Source organism: Leucopleurus acutus (genome assembly GCF_964270905.1).
Source record: "Leucopleurus acutus genome assembly, chromosome: 5".
Lineage (NCBI taxonomy): Eukaryota > Metazoa > Chordata > Mammalia > Artiodactyla > Delphinidae > Leucopleurus > Leucopleurus acutus.
The window spans coordinates 64,219,459-64,239,322 of record NC_139147.1 but is presented as its reverse complement, the minus strand read 5'-3'; positions in this window follow the sequence as shown (position 1 = coordinate 64,239,322).

The window sequence follows — 19,864 nt, the reverse complement described above, 5'->3', positions numbered from 1 at the left end:
TTCATCAACGCAGTTTTTCCTCTTGACATTTGTAGAGTGCCTGTTAATAGTTGTTATTAGATGCAATGCTTATAACCCCATAGTAAATAAGAGGAGAATTGTGTACCCTCTTCACCGGTAAGATCTTTGAAGTACAGGGTGATTAAATATGCATAGGTGGAATAATGAGGTACCACGCTAGTATCATCTATGTGAAGCAATTTAAAAGATTGAATTATTCTTTCCTTGAACATACATTTATTAAGCATCCAAGATATGCCAGATAGTGTTCAGGTGTTCTGGATAAAAAGATAAATAAGATAATAAGATACCCTGCCCTCATGGACCTCAAATATTAATAGTAAGAATCCTGTAAACAGTTAAGAAAAGTACAGTGGTCCAAGTATTGTAACAAATGACTGTGTAAGCTGGGTGATGACTTACTGTAATGAATGTGCTTAGGAGTTAAACTGTGAACTCCATTCTATGCAAAAGTTTGTGTGTATGTGCATGTGTGTGTGTGTGTACCTTTTTCCTTAAGAAAAAGTCCATTATTTTAATTTAAATTGTATTTTAAAGAAATATGACACACATCAAGTTAAGAACCATTGACATAAGGCATTATTAGGAATTGGGTTGAGGTAAGAAGATCTTACAGGTAAAGGCCCAGAAATTTATAAATGTTGTCTTGTCCCAGTTGCTTCTCCCACGTGAAGTTGCCAAGAGAGCTCTACATGAACAGGACAAAATTAAACTATGGGCCCTAATATCTAATGCAAAACTTTCTGTTAAAGCTGCCTGGACACTTGACTTAGAACCATATCCAAGCCAGGACTCTTTCCTTCTTAAGGCCCAATCTTACTACCATCCATCCCATGAATAAATTTGGCCAAACAATGACCTATTTTTTAAAATCAAATTAGCCAGTCCTATTCCCTTTTTGCTGGAGAGATTTACTGGGGTGGTGGTAAGGGATAGCAGCCCCTTTAACTTTGGTGATAGAGTATAGGCATGGGGTGATGCTCAGGAAACTTTTGAACAAACTGAGATTTAAACCATAAATGAGTTTTCACTGAAGAAACAGTGGCAAAGGATGGGTTTGGAAAAAGTCTGGTGGTAAACGTTTCCCTGCCTCAGAAGTATCTCTTCTTCAAGTGATGTCTAAAATATTTACCTCTATTTAGCTTAGGATCTAGAATGCAGTTTTGATGGCAGAACAAGATGTGATTGGTGGATGACTTCTTTTTCAGGCTGTTGTTCCTTCACTTTGAATCTGGCTATTGGGTTAGGAAGCCAATCATGAAACTGGTTTCTGAGGTAACGTGAGGTAGACAAGATAGGTTTAGGTGTGGGGAGGGGACCAGCATCAGTGCTGGTGAGTCAGTGGATGACTCTGAAGAATGGTTTGGAGGTCATTGATGAATCAGTCAGCACTTCAGGTGCAAACAAAAGAAAACTCCGGCTAATTTAAGCAGAATTAGGAGATAACTAGCCCAGCTAGGAATGAAGGATGGGTGTGCAGCAGAGGGCCCAGCTGTCAGGCCACAACAAATCTGCCTAGAATGCTACCCCTGATACCTCATCACTGGAAAGTATGCCCATCTGCCCCTTCCCTATGTTATGTCCATCACCAGCACCATGAATTCTTGATCTGTGAGAATCCCATGTCTTTGTGTCCCTATGTTCAGATTCAGAGTCCTGGGCAGGGACCTCCAGTTGATAGAGTAACCTGTCTGCCAGAGGAAAAGAGAAGGGGATGCTTGAACCTTTTTAGCTTTTGTAGCATGAAGAAGAGTCCTGTCTTAGCCAAAATGTGTGCATCCAAGCACATCCTTGAAAAAGAAAGAGAATTCAGGTACCGATCAGTCAGAAAAACATCATAGATATCTAGTACAGTTGGGAAGCCATTGGTTCTTCCTGAAATCTCAACTGTGTTCCTCTCTTGTATGTTGACCAAACTCAGGAACAGTGGAGGAATCTTTTCAACAGACCCATGGAATCCCAAGGCACTTTTGACAAGCTTGAAAGTAAAGAGACAAGTGGTAATGACAGCGACTGAAACTGTTTGATTTGATCAAAGAGTGAGTAGGCCAAGTCTGCTGCTGCTGGTGCCGTTACCTCAGAAAATACACTTTATTTAAATCTACCTCAGTATCTTCATCAGTAAAATGAAGGCGGAATTTCTAACTACGCTTGAGATATCCTCGTATAAAAATTCATTTATTCATTGAATATTTATTTTGTACCTTCTCCATGCTAGTCAGTATTCTAGGCTTTAGGTAACTGTAGTAAACAAGGGTGAAGGTCTCTGCTTTCTAGAGCTTGCATTGGACTGCATAGGCACTCACTTTGGGGAGGAACCAGATGGAGAGAGTGAGAATCAGTAATTCAGTTTTGGCTATACTGAATTTGAAATGATTATGAAGCAATCACATAGAAAGGCATGGATTTCAGGGGGAAAGAAAGGACTGAAAATATAATTTGGGGCTTTATAAGCATATTGTGTGGTATTTAAAGGCATCAAATAGAATGACATCTTGCAAGTTGTGAGCACAAATTGAGAAGGGAAGAGAGCTGAGGGCGTAATCCCAAAGTACTCTAATATTTAGAGAGCTCTCATGAGAGAAACCTTGAAATAAGCAGAGAATGAGACTCCAGTGATATAGGAGGAAATCTGGAAATTTACAAAGAAAGTGATTCAAGAATTAAGGAGCAGCCAACCTTGCCAAATCTTGCTGATCTATCAAGTGAACCATTGTCTTTAGCAAGATGTGGGCCACGGAGGGGTTCAATAAATGCTCTTTCAATCAAGTGATAATGATGAGAACCCAATTGAAGGGGATGGAGGAAAGAATGGGAGCTGAGAATGTGGAGACACAAAGTATACACAGCTCTTCCAGGAAATATTGTTAAACCAGTGATGCTAGATGATGTTGCCACCGTCTCAGATCTCTTCTCATTACCTGTCTTTGAATTATACGGTCCAGATTTAAAGTGCTCAGAGAAAACAATGTATTAGTTGGACCTAAGTGCCATGTCTTTGCCCTGAACCAGGGACAGGAAGGATGAAGTTCTAAAACAGGAGGTGGAGTCCTAGTTCCCAACAGTACTCAAACAATGGGGGAATCTCCAAATTAGAAGAGGTTATTCAGATGTGGATCACAAAAAGTTAATAAATGTCCTCTGTTCTCTCCATTGTATCTCTTGAAACCATTATGATCTCCCATTGTAGCTACAACTACTGTCATTTTTTTTTTAATTTTTAAATTTAATTTTATTTTTTTATACAGCAGGTTCTTGTTAGTCATCAGTTTTATACACATCAGCGTATACATGTCAATCCCAATTCATCCCACTACCATCCCCCCGCCCCCCGCAGCTTTCCCCCCTTGGTGTCCATACGTTTGTCATTTTGACTATCATTCTTTCTCACCCACTCTTTTTTTCTCCTCCAGCCACTGTCTGTTAGGCACCATTACTTAGATTAATTTTTTATTTACAACTCTGATCATATCACCACCTTCTGTAGAAGTTGTAATTTCTCTTCGTTGTCTGTAGAATAAAGTCCAAACTCCATAGTTGAGAATCTAAGGCAATGCATGATTAAGTCACAACTATTTCTTTCTAGTCTTTTCTGATATCTTCTTAAGCATTTCTTGGTCCAGCAAGACTGAATTACTGTTTAATGTGCATTTTTGTCTTGCATAGTACTATTCATTGTCCTTCTTGAGATCGTCTCCGTATCACTACGATTCTACTTAGCCTTCTAGAATTCTACACCAGGTGGAAATAATCCATCATTTTTCATAAATGTATGTAGTATGTTAACTAACAATTTGTTATATGAATACACATGTGTGGGGTGGGGAAGAGTCATTGTTTTCTAAGCTGCATTTCAGTTTTTGTATTGCACAATTAGATAACATATTACTTATATTAGTAAACAAATAAGGTCTTCTGGCTTGAAGCTTCTGTGTCCAATAACCCTGTAGAAAACGAAAATGCTTCTCAGACTCCCTAAGATTTCTTTGAATGTCCAGGGGGCTTATGTTTCTTGTTCATTTCTGCCTCTGGAGTACTGGAAGCTGTCTTTTCTAAGCAACATTTATTCAAATGTGAAACTTAGACCTTCTCATTTCTCGTAAGATCAATCAATCAATTCATCAAATGTTCAAAGTAGAAATGAACTGTACAGAAACAACCACCCACTGAACATGTATGTGATAAGTCACAAGGGGGGGGTTCTGATTTCCTCAGCACACAGACTCAGTTTAAGATTGTTGATTAGACATTTCTATCCTTAAATATTCTTGTGGCTGTCCTACAACTAAAGATTCTCAGCGAATTTCACCCCCTACTTAGCAACTTCCTTTCTGGAGCTTTCTGAATGAGTCCCTTCCTTTCATTATTCTACTTTTCAAAGGCATTTTAACTCTATACTCAATTACCAAGTATTTTAAAGCACCTATGGTTTGGAGCTCATCCGCTATACTAAGTGGATTATCCAGGCACATTTTCAAAAATAGTTCTCTTCCCACAAGTGCCTATTAAGTGTTAGCTGTTAAGATTTTCTTTTTCACCTTGTTATGTTTTTGTAACACCCTTATCTCTTTTACTAGGCAGCACATTCTCAAGCACATGCAGACAGAATCTTATTTATGTGTTCCCTGGGGTCCAGCACAGTGCCTGACACAGCAGGCATCAAACGTGTTGAGTGAGTGTTTCTTCCAGGTCTAAAATTCTATTTTCCTATTTTTCCAAATAGTTTATTCTAAACTCATAAAAATGCTTATGACTATGCCTATTAATTGTTAATAAGTACTGATATAGAATAACTGGTTGAATAAATATTTATTTGAAAGGAATGAACAAAGATTCCCAATCCTAGTGGATTGTGTTGAAGTCAGAGTCAGGGACCTTGATGTTTGGCACCAGTATGGTGTTGATCTTTGCATTAGTTTATATTTGCCGTTACTATTGCTTGTAAGTAAAAGACCATCAGAAATCTTCAGGCTTTAAAATAAATAGATTTAGAGGCCATTGATACCCCATAGCATTTATGCGGAAGCTGCTTTGACTATCTCTGTTTGTTTCCCCAGGGCGTAGCAAGTCTCCCCCATAGGATAGTATTACCTTTGGGCAGGCACTGTCCTTTGTTCCATATATAGCTCCACAACACTTAGATGTTCAATAGATTCATTTTTTATATTTATTTTTAAAATAAATTTATTTATTTATTTTTGGCTGTGTTGGGTCTTCATTGCTGTGCGCGGGCTTTCTCTAGTTGCGGTGAGCGGAGGCTACTCTTCGTTGTGGTGCGTGGGCTTCTCATTGTGGTGGCTTCTCTTTGTTGCAGAGCACAGGCTCTAGGTGTGCGGGCTTCATTAGTTGTGGCACACGGGCTCGGTAGTTGTGGCTCTGAGGCTCTAGAGTGCTCGCTCAGTAGTTGGCGCACGGGCTTAGTTGCTCTGCGGCATGTGGGATCTTTCCGGACCAGGGATCTAGCCCCATCCCCTGCATTGGCAGGCGGATTCTTAACCACAGCACCAGCAGAGAAGTCCCAGATGTTCAATAGATTCTTATTAAAGTGAATTGATTAGAATTGGGAAGCTTCTCTGAACCTTTTGGTATTGACTCCTGTCTTTATTCCATTCTAGAAGTGGCTAAATCTTTCATGTTCTCCAGAGACCAAGCGTATACCCAGTGCTTCAAAACAAAGACTTGCTTTTCTACCTTCAACGTTGAAAAAATGGAAACAAACCTAAATGAAATGAGCCAAACCTATAAAGATAAAATAGCAAAATATCCCTTTTTAGATGAATCAACAAAAACAATACTCTAAAGACCAAGGTATTTAATCAAATAAATAAATCAAATGCTAAGTTAAATTGAGAGCCATCAAAGGGAAGCAGTTTTTCAGATCTTTAACAAGAATGAAAAATTGAACCATATGTCAAAAATAGGAATGTTTTATCTTTGTATAACATAGCAATGTTTCTCAAAATGTGGTCTGCATAAGGAGTAGTTCAGGGAGGGAGAGCTATTAGGCATGAAACAAAGGAGCTATTTAGGCAGAGCAGTGCCTATGATGGAGAGGCAGATACTCAAAATTGAATACAAATGCATTGTTTTGAAACGTGTTAATAAGATCCATGAAAATAGAAGACTAGGCGGTTTCTAAAGTAGAATTTACTTTGCTTACTCTAATAGATAACAGAGATATTTTAGAAATGTTTTAATTCGCCAAAGGAATAAATGTGCTTAGTACCATTATGTTGCCTGGAATATGGAAGAAAGCTCATGGAATTTATTGTCAACCATGTGGTTTTGAATCCAGATTTACTACTTACTACCTGAGTAACACAGGGCAAATGGCTCACGCTAGCTTGAAATTTGACTTCCTAATATATGAAATAAGGAGAGCAATACATTCTTCAAAGGTTTGTTGCAAGTATTATATGACATAACATGAAGGTGATCTAGGACAGGAGTCAGTGAACTTTTTCTGTAAAGGGCCAGATAATAAATATTTTAGGCTTTGCAGACCACATGGTCTCTTTTGCAGTTGCTCAACTCTGCCTTTGTAGTGCAAAAGCAGTCATAGGCAATATGTAGCAAAGGCTGCCTGTGTTTCAATAAAACTTTATTTACAGAAACAGGCAGTTGGGCTTCCCTGGTGGTGCAGTGGTTAAGAATCCGCCTGCCAATGCAGGGGACACAGGTTCAAGCCCTGGTCTTGGAAGATCCCACATGCCGTGGAGCCACTAAACCCATGTACCACAGCTACTGAGCCTGCGCTCTAGAGCCTGCAAGCCACAACTACTGAGCCTGCATGCCACAACTACTGAAGCCCACATGCCTAGAGCCCGAGCTCCGCAACAAGAGAAGCCACCGCAGTGAGAAGCCCACACACCACAGTGAAGAGTGGACCCCACTTGACACAACTAGAGAAAGCCACACGCAGCAGCAAAGACCAAATGCAGCCCCAAATAAATAATTTTTACAAAACACAAAACAACAACAACAACAAAATAAACAGGCAATGACCCAGGTTTGCCTTGTGGGCCACAATTAGCCAACCATGACATCAGGCAATGATGGCTGGTGTATTGGCAATCCTCATAAATAAACTAAATATAAAAAGTGACCCAGCACAGTTGCTGCCACATAGAATATCTTGAATAAATGCATTGAGTCAATCAGTCAGTGAAGATATCAGGGAATGAATATGACCTGGTAAGTGTAATTACCATCCCCAACCTCACCACTTAATATTTTGTTACTTCACATTGTTATTTTTTGTTGTTTTCATGAGCTCATTTGACAGTTTCTACTAATGTTCCAGATATAAGAAGGCAACAGTACTTCAGTTAGAAATTTTCTTAAAATGATTTTTTTTAAACCTTCTTAAAACAATTGACTTAAGATACGGTGTTTAGAAAGCTCAGTGCTTAAAATAGGAGGAAGTCTCCTATAACATTCTTTTCTAAACAGTGTTCCAAGGATGACTATGTACGAGGAAAAATTGATAGTGTTCTGTAGTAAAATATTTTTGAGAAATGCTGTGTTAAACAAAAGTAAACAGATTTCTTTATTACAGAAATTCCCATAGGTTTTGATGTTAAAACACGTGGAGGAATACATTCTGTACAGTTTCCCAGATATTATTTAACTTTTTTCACATACCTATTACCATCTTCCAGAATATAGTCTTCAGAGAATAGTATTTGGGAAACACTACTTTACAACATAAAATCACATCTTGATACATTTGAAATAAATGGTATGAATAGACACCTCAGACAAGAAACTTAGCAAGCCAGAGGGGAAAAAATCCTAACAGTTAATTGTCAAAATTTCTTCAGTTTTTCATTCTGTCATTTTTTTGGTAATCATTTAGTGTTTATTCAGTTTAAAGTAGAGCTTTATTCCTATTCCTATTCAAAAGTCGGGGGTAGCTTTATGAATAGAAAGTTTAGATACTCTGAAATAAATGGCTGAAATCTTAGGCTCTTTGTTTCACATCTATAAAATCTTTCTGAGTTTCATGGGAAGATAAACTTTTATTTCCAAAAGGAACTTCAAAGTTATATGAAGGTAAAAGAAGAGCTCCAGTGAGTGAACTGGAGTAATATTTGGTAATAACCTGCAGGAGAGCTCATCTGAATTAGAAAGAACTGTGATAATAGATCTCTTATAGTTTAGGTCCATAGAGGTTTGAAATTGGGTTGAAACAGCCTAGTTGAAACTAATACTCTTGCATTAGAATCATTTACAAACTTTGATAATGGATTTTATTTAACAAATGAAGAAGATGAATCATTTTCAGGCAACCCTCTGTGTATCTAAGGGCACTATGCTTTTTTGACTGGTCTCAGAAGCACTAGAAAACACAAAAGAAGTATTTCAACTAAATGATTGCTATAAATTCAGCATCACCAATCACCAATATTTCTACTATAGGGTTTTCCTGTGGTGTTGGTAGCAGAAAGGAAAACAAATTATTTTATAAGTATTGTGAGGCAAAAAATAACTACATTCTACTTCCTTCTCACCCCCACAACACAGACACACAGATACACACACACACACACACACACACACACACACACACACAGTTATCAGAACTTCTTATAAGGATTTTCTCTATAATAGTTTTGTTTCTTCTTGTTCAAGATCATCCTGAAACAACATCTTCTATAGAACAGTGGGACAAGAATTTGGATCTGTAATATCTTCTGATAAATTATATGTAGTTAGTGATCACATTAAATTATTACATAAAGTGTATATTTGGTAATCTGTTCTTCTAAAGTGCTTGGTACTAAGTGCATACAAGACATTCAATTAATATCTACTTTTTAATATAAACAGGTATTGACTGATATGACTCAACCCAAATTTAACAATGTTGAACCATTCTTTAAAAATGTGAATTACAGAAAAGCAATATGGAATAAAAAGTACATGCTCCAAAATACTTATGGGTGATCTGAGTTAATTAGATGGTTATAAGCCAGGCATGGTTAATATACATAATTGCCTAATGTTGCCTAGTGTATTGGATTGGCCAAAAGGTTCGTTCGTTTTTTTCCATCAGATGGCTTTAGTAGGACTTACTTGTCTTTAACTTCATTCGAAACAATTTTGTTAGATTGTATGTGACAGCTGTCATATCAACATGCATTTAAAAAAAGACTTATCAAAATTGGTGAATTACTGTGTAGCCATTTTAATATTGAAGATGGAAGAAAAAAGCAACATTTTCGGCATATTATGCTTTATTATTTCAAGAAAGGTAAAAATGCAACTGAAACACAAAAAAAGATTTGTGCAGTGTATGGACAAGGTGCTGTGACTGATTGAACGTGTCAAAAGTGGTTTGCGAAGTTTCATGCTGGACATTTCTTGCTGGACGATGCTCCACAGTCGGGTAGACCAGTTGAAGTTGATAGCAATCAAATCGAGACATTAATGGAGAACAATCAACGTCATACCACTCAGGAGATAGCCGACATACTCAAAATACCTAAATCAAGCGTTGAAAATCATTTGCACCAGTTTGGTTATGTTAATCACTTTGATGTTTGGGTTCCACATAAGTTAAGTGAACAAAACCTTCTTGACCGTATTTCTGCATGCGATTCTCTACTTAAACGTAATGAAAACGTTCCGTTTTTAAAACAAATTGTGACAGGAGATGAAAAGTGGGTACTGTACAATAATGTGGAATGGAAGAGATCGTGGGGCAAGCAAAATGAACCACCGCCAACCATACCAAAGGCTGGTCTTCATCCAAAGAAGGTGATGTTGTGTATATGGTGGGAATGGAAGGGAATCCTCTGTTACGAGCTCCTTCTCGAAAACCAAATGATTAATTCCAACAAGTACTGCTCCCACTTAGACCAACTGAAAGCAGCACTCGACAAAAAGCATCCAGAATTAGTCCACAGAAAATGCATAATCGTCCATCGGGATAACGCAAGACCACGTTTCTTTGATGACCAGGCAAAAGCTGTTACAGTTTGTCTGGGAAGTTCTGACTCATCCACCATATTCACCAGACATTTCACCTTCGGATTTCCATATCTTTAGGTCTTTACAAAGTTCTCTTAATAGAAAAAGTTCAATTCCCTGGAAGACTGTAAAAGGCACCTGGAACAGTTCTTTGCTCAAAAAGATAAAAAGTTTTGGGAAGATGGAATTATGAAGTTGCCTGAAAAATGACAGAAGGTAGTGGAACAAAAGGGTGGACACGTTGTTCAATAAAGTTCTTGGTGAAAATGAAAAATATGTTTTTTTATTTTTACTTAAAAAACGAAGGTACTTTTTGGCAAACCCAATAATTTCTCAGAGATTTGGGGAAATATCTAGACCTCTTTTCATTTCATATCTTAGAGAAAAAACTCAAAATCCCCTTAGGAATATAATTGAATAGGGCTGGGTGGAGAGTGAGACTTGACATCCACATTTAGATTGTGGGTTCTGTGACCTGGCCTTTGTAGGGTGTGGAAAGGACCTTCCTATCTAACTCAGTGGGTACCACAAAGTGATTTAAATGCAGGCAAGAGAAGGGTTATGTGAGAGAGAGGAACTGGCCTAATCCACACAGAGGCTATTTCTGCTCTTTGTGAATTTGGTAAATAATTAGTGCCATTCTAGAATTTATCATTATCAATATTAATAGTAGATGTTAATGCAAATGGTCCAAATCAGATCACATATTTCTCATTATTTTTTCAGTCCATAACCCTTGAAAACTGGATAGCTGTTGTGGTCACATGCTTTCTTTATGGGGTATGGAGAAAAGGAGAGGGCAAAACACTGAGAAAGGTCTATGAAAGAACCTGAAATGAATTGGTGGCATTAATGACAGAAATATGAAATGAATGGTGAAAAGAACTGTAACTTCATCTTAAAATACCCAGCAGAGCCAGTATAATTAAATAGCAACTATGGTATCATTTAATTATTTTCCCAAACAGCACCATCATTATATATGACCAAGACATCATTTTTCTGTATTTATTTGGCAAAGCAGCAAAAAAATGAATTGAAACTTACATTATCAATTGCAAAAATGGCATTACAATGGATTGAAAGTAATTTGAAATTGCACCTGTAAGAACAAAGCACACTCCAAATTAATGTACAGTGCTACTGGGAAATAAATGAATTCTTTACTCTTAAGTCTTTTGTTTTAAAGAGAACCTTTAGCAATGAAAGCCAAATAATTGTCCTTAAGACCATGAAATGAATCAAAGCAGCCATAAATAGCATTTGTGATTACAAGAAAAAAGGTTTTCTTCTCTTTGAGTCTCTCTCCTTTTATGCAGTGCGGGCAGAGTCCAGTTGTATGACATAGAGCCTCTTAGGTGCTTTTCTTGCCATAGTTTCTTTGACATAACTATTCCCCTTTGTCTGGTTTCATCTTTTACACTCCTTTCTCTCTACACCCACTTCCTAAGGCTGCTCCTTGTATGCCTGCTTCCCACTGTTTATGTGTGTGTATGTTACAAGTTATAAACAAGGAACTGCTATTAAGCCAATTCATTAATTAGGGTTCTGTCTGGAGTTCTCCTGTGAAGGATAATAATTTGTTAGCTTCACTGAGATCTTCTTCCTTCCTGAGAAATGTTGTTCTGAGAAAATATTGATTGAGAGTGGACCCCTGCTAGGTAATGTATGTACAGTTTATACGTACTTGAGGATATTCAAGAGCTTTATCTCTTTTTTGATAGCTACTAATGACTGTAATAAACTAAAACCACCTCATTTTAAATGGAGGTTTTTATTTGACAATGGAGGCATAATTCATAATTCATAAATATGATTATTTGAGTTAGGATATTTTAGTTCAAATTGGAATGAGCACCTGTATATATATATATATATATATATATATATATATATATATATATATACACTTTATAGTGTTATATTTAACTGGTTTAAAACAAGTGTCTTTGTCCATGCAGTTTCCTCAATATGAAATGCTATCCTCTCTACTTCTTCAAATTGAAATAATATTTCAAAACAATCATAAGTTCTATCCTCTCATGTTCTGTCTAAAATTTCTAATAACCGTATATCTTGACCACCTTTAGTCTTGACTAGTAGGTAGGAAATCTATTATTTCATCCCAGCCATATCTGATTTTGTTATTGCTTTTGAATGGATGGCCAAGCAAGGCTTAGTATTTGGAACCTTAAGGTGGGACAGTTAGGTGATCTTCCAGGCTGTCTCAAACCTTCAGGCCTGGGTGCTTTGCTCTTCTTGAATATGCTGTATTATACTTGACTTCTCAGTCTGAAGCCTTGTTTATCCTAATCTTTTGGCCTCATCTCTCCTTTATTGCTATTTTTTTCCAATTTAGATCTTGATTTTTATGTTGCTTTCCTATTAAGTTTTCGTTTCTTTAATCTAGGGTTATAACCTCAACAAAATGAATTCCACTATGCTTCCTTGGAGAGAGGGGCGAGACCTCTCCTCCTGGCCCATACTGTGTGGTCAGGCAAAAGACAACTGAATTTGGAGTTAGAAAATATGGCTTGGAGGGTCAGTTTTTATTCCTACTATGTGGGCAATCTTGGACAAGGGGTAATCTATCTGAGTCCGTGTTGTTTTTCAAACCTGTGACACACCTCAACATCCTATGTGTGGGGTCCCTTTATAAATACCATTTGTGGAGAATAATGATGTGTTTTGCGTCATGTGTAGTATCAGAGCTTCTGGATCTCACAAGTGCCTGTTACAGAGGAATGAAGGACCTGAGACCACGTGGGGCAGGGGAGGGACCTGAATGGAATATAGCAATGGTTCCCAAGGTGAGGGTCAGGGTGGATAGTCACTTTATTATGTAGAGCAAACGAAAGGGGCTAATGAGCTCAAGTCAGGTTTTAGCCAGGGTATATGCCTTTGAGCCAGCACCTATTTGTATATCTAAGGAAGGCCAGTCCAGTTGGTAGGGCATGGGAGCAACACTGCAGGCATCGTCAAAACACCTGAAGTCACGTTAGTGACAGCTTGACAGTGTGGCGATTTTCAAGGGGCTCAAGTATCTCTAAGAAGGAGCCTAGCCATGAGCGCACGATAGGGGAGTAGAGTGTATGTCAGGGCAAGAGAGGGTGTCAGGGAGTCATGTAGTTCAGCTGGGCTCCAGCCACATCTTCAGTTCCCTAGGAAGCCCAAGCAGAAGTCCAGTTGTATGGATTAGGCCGACATGAGACGCATGCTCTAACCTTTCGATCAAATAAGGTTGAATGCTTCATCTGCATTTCTAGGCTAGAGCCTCTGGATCTGAACCGAATATCAGCTCCCAGTGAAACTATTAAGTGACTTCTGAGTAAGTTGGTTTTTCCTCTGTGCTCTCTTAACACCATGTTAAAATATCTAAAATGGAGTTTAACATAATAGTTTTTCCATTTTTTAATAAGTCTATTTTCCCTTTAAATCATGGGCTCCTTAAGGTCAGGCGTAAAGTTGCCTTCAGCTTTATATCTTAATGCTTAGGACAGTGCCTGGCATACGTACACAAATGCTCATTGAATAAATGATTGGATGAATAAACTAACTGAGCTCTATTCCAGGGTCATGAGATATACCTCTGAGTGCTGTTTAACCATCCTGAAAATGCGTGTCTTTGTCACATAATTAACCAGGTTCAACGTAGGAATGATTCGATATCTGTGGCAGATGTTGGGGTAAGGTTGAGGGAGAAGTTGAGGATGTTTCTCCACCTTCCTAAGCTTTCTTCTAAAATATCTGGACCAAATTCTCCATCCCAGCTAAGGGCACAGTGCCCCACAGTGGAATGCCTCTGGTTCCTTCTAGTGCACTACAAGGAAAGCAATTCCAAGTATACATCCTACCAACGAAGGGCTCAGGTTGCCCTTGGAAGTTGAACCATAATTGATTACTTATGTGAATATCCCATTGTAGTACTCAGTAAAATGGGCCAGGAAGAAAAGAAAGGACTTTAAAATTCTTTTTCTTAGCATCATGTTTTGCCATTGGGGACCTTGATGAGGAAGTTCTCTAAAATTACTTTGGCTTACGGTGATTCTGTCAGTTTTCTAAATACTTAGAAAGCACTTTACTGAGGGAAGTGTTATGTCTGCATTAGTTTGGAGGCATTTTGGATTAATCAGGCAGTTGGTGATCCAGAAGTGTTCAGCAGGCCCAGATTTCACTGCCAATAAACAGAGAAGTACTTTTCCCCAAACTTAACTTGTAACAAAGAATAAGTTTTACCAGATTTTTTCTAAAATCCAAAGTTAGGGACTTTGCTCAAGTAGGACTTTTTTGCTTAATCTTCACACCCTCCTATTTCGGATTGCTGAATTACCAAGTAAGCCAAGAGAAGATTATACTAAAAATGGTACTCTCAGAATTGTGAACTTATTCAGCAGAGATTTTATAGGAACCTCAGGGGATTTTATTCAAAATTGAACTTGAATAATTTTCAATAATACTTTCTGGTTTTGGAAAACTGCCTCTGAAAGTTTGTTTCTTCTTTAATGTGTATAAAGAAGAGTAACTTATATATTAGGAAGAAATGTAGCGTTAAAAGAGAATCTTGGAGCTCTAAATCCTTAAGCTGTTAGCTTGAGTTTGTGACAAGATTTATGATAATAGTTGTTTTGGGAAAAGTATGGTCAGGCATAGGATTCTGCAAATTCATTCATTCGACAAAAATGTATTGAGTGCATACTCCGTGCCAGGCTTTGTCAGAGTTTCCAGACACCTTGGTAATAATTTGCAGTAGGACCAATCAGTTCATCTTTGTGATTTTTCTCAGGCATAACTCAGACGCCCAGATGTAGAGAAGACAGCTGTGGCCTTATGGAAGACGTGTAGGACAACGAGAAAGTAATGGGTTCAGAATGGAGAGTGTGCATGGTGGAAGTGGTTAGTCTCATTTTAGAATAAATATTTCCACCCAGCAAATATTTAGTGGGTCCTATTACCTGCCAGTCAGTGATCCAAGCACAAGAAATATAAAGATGAACCATCTAATCAAAAGGCTGCCCTCAAGAAGCTTTACTTACATTTTGGTGGTGAAAGATAAATGAAAACATAAATTTATTGCCAAGTAGTGATTAAGAAAATCACTGTTCTGGGATGCTCTTCCTCCAGACACCTGCATGGTGCTTCCATCATCCACTTCTCCTCCCAGAGAGGCTTTCTCAACAACCCCATCTAAAACAGTGCCACTCCCATACTCTGTCCCACTGTGCAACTTCTTAATCACTACTTAGCGATATATTTACAGTTATGTTTTCCTTTACCTTTTACCACTAAAATATAAGTAAAGCTTCTTGAGGACAGGGTCTTGATCAGTTTTGTTCATCTTTATATTTCTTGTGCTTGGATCGCTGAGGGGCAGGTAATAGGAGCACTAAATATTTGCTGAATGGAAGTATTTATTGCAAGTGAGAGATAAATAGTCCTAGGACGCCTGCCTGTAATGCTTTGGAAGAGTTGAATTCTGACTAGAGGTAACAGTGAGAAAAGGGCAAATAACAGGCAGGGTATGGGGAGGTAGAAGGGCAGACATACATTTAGCATTAAAGAGGTGAAGATTATGGATGTAGATCTTTTGAGAGCTAAGGGAGAGATCTTGGGGGCTAAAGTAAGGGTGGCTGAAGTAGCAGGTCATTGGAATTTATGAAGTTCAGGAGGTGTGAGACCAAGATGAAAGGGGATAAATCGACACGTAGCTTTTAAATAAAGACTATTGTGGTGGATGGCTGAGGGGAAAACCGTTGAAGGAGGAAAGAGTGACTCCAAAAAAGAGTGAATCAACATTTGCTGGGACCCTCCCTATGATGTAGTTATTATTGTTCAGTTTTTCAGAGGAGAAGTCTGATCCTCAGAGGTCCAAATGCCTAGAGTTCCATAACTAATAAGCAGCACAGCCAGGGTTAAAACACACCTCTACATTGCTCTAAGTGTCATACTTACTCTGTAAGATCCCGTCCCCTTCTCACTCCTTTCCTCTTCGTGCCACTTCCTCTACTTTTTCGTATTTTCTTTCTTCTCTTTAACTTATTCCCATTGTCCTAAACATGAGATAGTTTAAAAGTTCAAAAAAGCCATTCCAAGCATTTTTCTCCCTTTTCCCCTAATTTGGAGGGAAAAGTTAGAAAAGCTAAAAGGAACATAAGGTAAACTCCTTTCCAAGATTAGCAGGATATATAGCTAGTATTTTCTGTGCATAAAGGAGAAGAAAGCATCTGAGAACAAATCACAATAATAAAGAGAAAAGGGTGTCAACATTTGTTTGGAAAAATAAATGTACTAAACTTAAATTTCTAGAATTTAGCCTAGGAAAATTACATCTCCATTAACTTAAAATACCCTGGTTCCTAAAGATTTAGCTACCACCTGCAAAATGCCCCATGTGACATATTTAGGAGTTATGGGGATAAAAGTTGTTAAGAAAATCTCTAGGAGGTTCCAAAAGGATTGAAATGATTTAGGCGTAAAATAAAATTTTAGCCAAGTATGCGGCAACAGTGTAATACGTATTTTTAAATGTTTTTTTTTTTTTTTTTTTTTGGACTGGCTAAAGGACAAAATGAAAGAATTTCAAAGAACATGGAGCCCATTTGTTACAAAGGAAAAATGAAGCAGAATGTTCTATTATGCTGATGATCATAGGTTTGAAATAATGGTGACATATCAGCTGACATCTGGGCATTTATCAATGCCCAGAAGTGAGAAGGGGACGGGATCTTACAGAGTAAGTATGACACTTAGAGCAATGTAGAGGTGTGTTTTAACCCTGGCTGTGCTGCTTATTAGTTATGGAACTCTAGGCATTTGGACCTCTGAGGATCAGATTTCCGTGGATTACTTCTGTTACTATAATGTGGATTTTACATAGATATGCTTATAGATGTCTAGCTATTTGTGAGGTCTGCAGTTAAGATTATGTATAATGGAGACATAGTTATGACGTTAATTACCTTTATAATGCCTGTTGGTTTCATTTACTTTTATAAAATTGTGTTTCCGTTGTTCATTTCTGGGCTTAGTTCTGTAATAACACAATGGCAGCTTTCTGTTAAACACTTCCAAGTTATTAAGTTGGGTCTCCACAGAAAAGGGAAGTGGACTATAAACAAATAGCTGAGAAGTATATCTACCCACTCAAAAACATTGACTGATGAACTTGTCTGTATGTGGTATCTTCTAGGCTCTGAGGTACAGAAATGAAAAATGGCAGAAAAATCCTTGCCCTCATGGAACTTACATCTGGTTGGTGGGGGGCAGTGCAGACCATAAGCACACATGTACGCATGTATACTATGCCATTGAGATTAGGGCTATGAAGAAACTAAAATGGGCGAAGGGATGAGAGGGTAACAGGGGAATGAAGATTCAGAGGGATGCTAATTTAGGTAGTTTAGTCAGAACTGTTCCCCTAAAGGTGATTTTTGAGTCGGATTAATTTAGTCAGTTAATTGGAGGTGAGAAGAAAGAAATGTTATTAGGTACTTATTAGACACCAAGCATTTTGAAAAGCATTATTCTTCACTGAGTAGTTCAAGAAGTACTTATAACACAACAATATAAAGATTACTGCACTCATTTTAAAGCCGAGGAATCTGATATTCAGAAAGATTGACTAATTTCCCCAAGATCGTACAATTTCTAATTGAGTCAGGATTAAAACCCAGATCTGTCTGATTTTAGAAACCATGTTCTTTCCATTATACTAATCTTTTTATGTGGGAACAGATAGGAACTGCAACCTTGAAGGTCTAAAGAAGAAAAGGGCGGAGAGTAGTACTAGTAGAGGTGATAATTGTGTGGGTCTTGGAAGAGTTAGCCAGAGTCAGAAAGTTCTGGGGAGTAATGGGTTACTGATGGCTGCTGAAACAATTTAGCCACAAACTGGCTGTCTTAAAACAAACAGAACTTTACTCTTTCACAGTTCTGGAGGCTAGAAGTCTGAAATCAGTGTCACTGGAAATCAAGGTGTCTGCAGGGTTGCATTCCCTCTGAGCCTCTAGGGGAGAATCTGTTTCCTTGCCTCTTCCAGCCTCTGGTGGCTTCTGACACTCCTTGACTTGCGGCTACTTTGCTTTGATCTCTACCTCCCTCTTCACACATATGTGTGAAATTTTCCTCTGCCTCTCCAAGGACATGTGCGATTGCACTTAGGGCCTACCTTGATAAACCAGAATAATCTCCTCATCTCAAGATCCATAAGGTATATCTGCAAAGACCTTTTTTTTTTCTTTCCTCATATAAGGTAATACTTATACGTTCTAGGGGTTAGGATGTGTATATTCGTCAGAGGGTAATTTTTCAGCCTACAAAAAGGGTTTAAAAAAAAATGCCATGCGGAAGACAGGACACAGCAGATGTTTGGAGGCCTTAAATCACCAAGTATTGGATTCATATTGAGAAATTGAAAGAGTCTGAGGGAGTCATTGAATAGTATTGGCTTTGCACTGCTTTTTGAAAATATCACTCACCATTCATTCATTCCATTGTTCATTATGTATTTGGTAAATCTCTGTGCTAGAAACTGTGAGAATGTAATGGTGGGATGATAGCAATGATTTCTTTTTTTTTTAATAGCTATTTTTTAACATCTTTATTAGAGTATTATATACTTATATAGAGTATTAGAGTATAATTGCTTTACAATGGTATGTTAGTTTCTGCTTTATAATAGTGAATCAGTTATACATATACATATGTTCCCATATCTCTTCCCTCTTGCGTCTCCCTTCCTATCCCACCCCTCCAGGCGGTCACAAAGCACCGAGCTGATCTCCCTGTGCTATGCAGCTCCTTCCCACTAGCTATCTACCTTACGTTTGGTAGTGTATATATGTCCATGCCTCTCTCTCGCTTTGTCACAGCTTACCCTTCCCCCTCCCCATATCCTCAAGTCCATTCTCTAGTAGGTCCGTGTCTTTATTCCCGTCTTACCCCTAGGTTCGTCAGGACATTTTTTTTTTTCTTATAATCCATATATATGTGTTAGCATACGGTATTTGTCTTTCTCTTTCTGACTTACTTCACTCTGTATGACAGAATCTAGGTCTATCCACCTCATTACAAATAGCTCAATTTCGTTTCTTTTTATGGCTGAGTAATATTCCATTGTATATATGTGCCACATCTTCTTTATCCATTCATCCGATGATGGACACTTAGGTTGTTTCCATCTCCAGGCTATTGTAAATAGAGCTGCAATGAACATTTTGGTACATGACTCTTTTTGAATTATGGTTTTCTCAGGGTATGTGCCCAGTAGTGGGATTGCTGGGTCATATGGTAGTTCTATTTGTAGTTTTTTAAGGAACCTCCATACTGTTCTCCACAGTGTCTGTATCAATTTACAATCCCACCAACAGTGCAAGAGGGTTCCCTTTTCTCCACACCCTCTCCAGCATTTATTGTTTCTAGAGTTTTTGATGATGGCCATTCTGACTGGTGTGAGATGATATCTCATTGGAGTTTTGATTTGCATTTCTCTAATGATTAATGACATTGAGCAGTCTTTCATGTGTTTGTTGGCAGTCTGTATATCTTCTTTGGAGAAATGCCTATTTAGGTCTTCTGCCCATTTTTGGATTGGGTTGTTTGTTTTTTTGTTATTGACCTGCATGAGCTGCTGATAAATTTTGGAGATTAATCTTTGTCAGTTGCTTCATCTGCAAATATTTTCTCCCATTCTGAGGGTTGCCTTTTGGTCTTGTTTATGGTTTCCTTTGCTGTGCAAAGGCTTTGAAGTTTCATTAGGTCCCATTTGTTTATTTTTGTTTTTACTTCCATTTCTCTAGGAGGTGGGTCAAAAAGGATCTTGCTGTGATTTATGTCATAGAGTGTTCTGCCTATGTTTTCCTCTAAGAGTTTG